This window comes from Triticum aestivum, chromosome 3D, assembly GCF_018294505.1.
Source record: "Triticum aestivum cultivar Chinese Spring chromosome 3D, IWGSC CS RefSeq v2.1, whole genome shotgun sequence".
NCBI lineage: Eukaryota > Viridiplantae > Streptophyta > Magnoliopsida > Poales > Poaceae > Triticum > Triticum aestivum.
Window position 1 is genome coordinate 12,848,054 of NC_057802.1, and position 6,000 is coordinate 12,854,053.

Here is a 6,000-nt window from a genome sequence, read left to right on the forward strand (position 1 = left end):
ATGCCATCTTGGATGGAAGCATGGCCCTTCATGTTATTCATAATACTTAACAACAATTGTTGTTTTTATGAACAACTCTTTTGCAACAAACATTGTGCAATGGGCTAGCGTGTATGAAACTCTAAAATGAATTATGAAAGTAAACCCAGAGGTATTGTATTATTATCAATATTCATAACATACATCTCATTCATAATGAAAGTATGGCCCTTGTGTTATTCATAACATCGAACATAAAAAGTTCTCTTATGAACAACCTTCTTGCAAGATACCTTATGCAATGGGATAGAGTTTGTAAAACTCTAAATGAATTATGAAAATAAATACAGACGGCAATACACCGATGGAAGGTATAGTAACATTTACTATGTTCCCTGTGTATACCTTAACCTCATTTCTAGCTAGTCTTTCAGGCCATAGTAGTTCTTACATCGAGTTGCAACAGAATGCAATCGAGCGGGCAATTTTGTGATGAACTCACAATACCCAAGAATTAGTGATTAACATGTTTAACCATAATTCGCAAGAACTATATCTTTGACCAGCCTTCTATACATCAAAAACTTGTATGACATTCATACATGAGCTGGATATTCCAGTCTTCTTTCCTTTTGCCTTTATACTTCTAACAGTTTAACTTTTAGTATTTCTCCTACTCTCAGAAGAAGCACCCAACTTAAGAGTGGCATTAGCCCCGGACTTCCTAGGCGTGTAAGTCATACTAACACCCTTTGGACACTTCCTTTCTCTTTAAGTTGTTGTTTTATTCACCTTTCATTATATGACAGGCGTTCTTCTGGATCCCTTTCCCAACAGTCAAATGCATAGTAAACACTTTTACTAATACTTGCAAACAAACATTGCTTTGTTTGTATCTGAAAATAATTTTCAGTTCCATGAATATCATATAACTATCCCAACTTTCGAAGTTTGGGTTTCATGGAAGCAAACATATTCCACTTGACCGTAACAGAATTCTAGCTTTTGGATCGAAGGACGAGAGTCACATGATCCATAGCATTAGCGGGAGGATACGGAAAGCATGCGATAGGACAAAGTCCTTCTCAGCACTTTTGAGGACAATCCTCATATTACGTTACCAATCATAAAGTTTTAACCAGATATTTAACAGCTATTCAATTTTAATAGGGAAGGTGGAAATGCGAGCCATTATTCTACAACTATTATGCAAGAAACACTTAGACAGTGTTCATAATTAATTGCACTGAGAATTAAACATGTTAATTCAACAGTGCGCTCCCACTCAAATCAATATCTCTCACAATTAATTTTGAGTGATACAAGATCCATACTTCAATTCATCGCCATAGAATCATCATCTCATAACGGGAATTTTAATCGGTAGGCCAACTTGCCGATCACATCTCTATGTGACTCTTGCTCATCTTTCGATGCGTGTGTTCCGAGCTCAGGACGATCCTGCCATGAACGTCAAGACAACCAAGTGATCTTGCTGCAAGGTCTGACCTCACCCGCCTCACACTTCTCTAATCGTTCGTACCCATGCATCCATGGCGCACCCCGAAAAGATAGGTGCCATGACGGTGCTACACTTGGGAGAACACTAACTACTTGATATTTTAAGTGAGAGATCACCCTAATAAAAGCGACTACCGCGCAATCAAGAAGGGTGCATCATAAGGGATAAACATCTCAGGCAATTCATAATAGCATGATATGGTATAGCCCTTTTTGACGGAGAACTATTTCATTTCTTCGTCTTCGGCATTCGCATTGGTGGTCACCTTCACGAAGATTGCCACCACCTTGTCGATGCACCAGATAATATTGCTATCTCTATAGCTAACAAAATAATGCATTACAACAAGGTTGACACGCAGGTCATTAAAATGCAATCATATGGCTCCAGCCATCATGCCGAATCATGACACGTAGGTCATGTTAATCAAATTACATCATATAGTCATCTCATACATAATCGAATTAGTATGAGCACTGCTATACCACATCACATGCACATCCTGCAAAACCAAGTTAGACGCCTCTAATCGGTTTATGCAAAAATTTATTTTACGTGGCTTCTAAGGTTTTGACTTAAACCGCAGCTACCAACGTTTTATCATCAAGTATGATTATTCAAGTTGCTAGATTAACATCTCGGGTGTATGAAACATGAGATAATTAAATCTCGAGCCCCATACTAAACTTCGTCATACGCATGACCCCCGTGCAGATCATATCTGCAATGCCCTTTCATCTGCGAATTTCATCTTTCTTTTGACTACGGCAGAACCCAAAGAACTGATAGCACTTCCATGATCAATCAGGATCATGGATTGCCAGAACTTTGTCAAATTCCACCATGCTGTCTCGAGATTGAGCAAACGCAAATTCTAGGGAAGCAACAAGAACGTCGGGTAACAGATTTCATCTGTCACCCGCATAAATAATTTTCAGTAATAGATCTCATCTACTACCTAATTATATTATGCAATACCCATACATCTCTAGGTATTCTAGATCGAAACCTGCATCTACGCATAGCACGGCTCATGATGCCACTGTAGGGGAACGCAGCAGAAAACAAAAATTTTCCGACCTACGCACCAGCCCAGGACCACTATGGAGACTGCATACATGGTTTGATCTTTTTCGTTACCGACTCGTAGCGCAGCGGGAAGTAGAGTCGATGACGATCGGCGGTGCAGATCCCCGCAGCTAGGATTACAACCTCCCAACCGCAAGGATGTATACCCTCATCTGCTCCTCAGATAGCCCTCCAGGAGGCGGTCGAACAGCCCCCCGGACGGTGTCGTGGACAGCCCTTCGGGAGGACCTTCGAAACTCGAACGGTCACTCGGACAGCCCTTCGGGAGGACCTTCGAAACTCGGACAGTCACACGGACAGCCCTTCGGGAGGCACTCACGAACTAAGACCGAAACTACGATCTCTCTACAGAGTTGCACACATACGGTGTCATCTATCCGGCAGGGCTTCGCCGTCCAGAACTAGTTCCTGCCGGAAACCAGACAGCCTTACGGCTCTACGAAACTCTTTTCGTGGGAGGGAGAGAAGAAGCCAGATAATGCATGGCATGTGTATGAGAGCAAGGAATGAGTGTGGAGGGATGCCCCTCCACCTCTATTTATAGGAAATCCCAAGGGGGTAGGGTAGTTTCACAAAAAACCCAAAATGCACATGAATGAAGTCCTTCCACAAGGACCTAGGAGTGAAACCAAGGAACAAGAGGGTCCCCAAGGGGGGATACCCCATGTGGCCGGCCACACCCCCATGAGGGGCCCAAAGAATGGCTCCTATCCATCCATGTCATCCCCAAGATCTTTTGGAGCAAAGCCCCAAAAGGTGGCTTTCGATAAAGTAACCATAAAGCTGATTTCACTATTCACGACGACATTTTTCAGCGTCTGATCAAACTGAAAATATTTATGTGGGCTAAGAACATTTCCAGTACCCACTAAAATGATTTTCAACACGTTCCGAAACAATTTTCATCTGCGAAACGCATCTGAAGTGGCTCCGGCAGCTCCGGAACATTTCCGGTTTTTATCTCAGAAAATTCCAAAAAGCTTCCAGAATGATTCTGGCATCCTCCAAGAATTATCAGGCATGTGCCGAAACCAATTTGACTTAATGGTGTATCCCGAAACAACTTTTCGGTATCATCAAAACTTATCCGATGACCTCTCTCTGCGGTACGATTCCGCTGTCCGAAACTTTTCGGTGTCCGAAACTTTTTCGGTGATTTTCTCCCAGACTCCCTGTCTAGTATTCAGCAGATAGATGACCCTTAAGTGTGTGACCCTATAGGTTCGGTGAAGTATAGACATGACCCGGAACCCCTTCCGATCAATGATCAACATCGGAGCCGTGGACACCCATATTGACCCCTATACCCACACGAATAAATATTCGAGTGAACCTCCAGTTGCCGTGTGCTATTCCTGTTGCTTCGTGATATGTTACAAATACCCGAGGTGAGACATGTTGGCATTCCCGTGGATCAACAACTTGTCCACTATGCTAGTTACCTCGTTACCGGTATTGTTCTCTTTTCTCGTTATCGTGTTCCGGCATCCCCGTGATCAAATCACAAAGTGTCTGGCCAGACGATGATGGATACCGTAACACCGAGAGGGCCCAGAGATATCTCTCCATCGTCGGAGGAGCAAATCCCAATCTTGAGCTATCAAGTTACTTGACACACTTTTCCATGAACCCGTAAGCCGCCGTAATAGCCACCCATTTACGGATGACGTTTAACAAACCCCAAAGTTCATGAAGCAAGCATGAAGAAACTCGATACTCTCATGGTCTAAGGAATCATGCAAACGTTAACCATCTCTGTGTTATGTACCAATAAACTTGTGACGAATGAATCTCATAGCATAACATCATGCCGGGTCGATTCAACACAAATGTTCTCTTAACATTATGCCCTCAAGGTTGCTGACATAGACATGCCCATGATCAGGAAAACATAACCATCATGCAACACTTGAGCTAGTTTTAGAGGCCAGACTAGGAATACATTTTACCGTTTATTATTCCACACGTGCATATGAGTCTTCCTCCGAGCCTCGTGGTTATTGCAGACTCGAGAACCATAGCAGTTATAGCATGGAACATAAACATAATTATGAACTCGGAGATAAATAATATCATTTATTATTGCCTCTAGGGCATATCTCCTACAAGCACCTGGCCCGTGACTCTATGTATGTATAAGCTTCCTCCTTGGATGTGCATGAAGCGGAAGTTCATTATGATGCCAGTTCTCATCCAAGGTCCTAAGAAACCCGGCAACGACATTGATGTGTACCTAAGGCCATTAGTTGATGAACTTTTACAGCTGTGGAATGGAAACGGTGTACCTGTGTGGGATGAGCATAAACAGGAGGAATTCAACCTGCATGCGTTGCTGTTTGTAACCATCAATGATTGGCCCGCTCTCAGTAACCTTTTAGGACCGACAAACAAGGGATACCACGCATGCACGCACTGTTTAGCTGACACCGAAAGTATATACCTGGACAAATGCAGGAAGAATGTGTACCTGGGCCATTGTCGATTTCTTCCGACCAACCATCAATGTCGAAAGAAAGGCAAGCATTTCAAAGGCGAGGCAGATCACCGGAAGAAGCCCGCCATGCGTACCGGCGATCACGTACTTGCTATGGTCAATGATTTACACGTAATATTTGGAAAGGGTCCCGGTGGACTATCTGTTTCGAATGACGCTGAGGGATGCGCACCCATGTGGAAGAAGAAACCTATATTTTGGGACCTACCCTACTGGAAAGACCTAGAGGTCCGCTCTTCAATCGACGTGATGCACGTGACGAAGAACCTTTACGTGAACCTGCTAGGCTTCTTGGGCGTGCATGGGAAGAAAAAAGATACACCGGAGGCACGGGAGGACCTGCAACATTTGCAAAAAAAGACAGCATGCCTCCAACGCGGTATGAAGGTCCTGCCAAGTACGCTCTTACCAAAGAAGAGAAGGAAATCTTCTTTGAATACCTGCTCAGTATGAAGGTCCTGTATGCCTTCTCGTCGAATATAAAGGGAACAATACATATGCGAGAGAAAAATTTCCAGAACCTAAAGTCTCATGACTGCCACGTGATTATGACGCAATTGCTTCCGGTTGCATTGAGGGGGCTTCTACCGGAAAATGTCCGATTAGCCATTGTGAAGCTATGTGCATTCCTCAATGCAATCTCTCAGAAGGTGATCGATCCAGAAATCATACCAAGGCTAAGGAGTGATGTGGCGCAATGTCTTGTCAGTTTTGAGCTGGTGTTCCCACCATCCTTCTTTAATATCATGACGCATGTCCTAGTTCATCTAGTCGACGAGATTGTCATTCTGGGCCCCGTATTTCTACACAATATGTTACCCATTGAGAGGTTCATGGGAGTCCTAAAGAAATATGTCTGCAACCGTGCTAGGCCAGAAGGAAGCATCTCCATGGGCCATCAAACAGAGGATGTCAT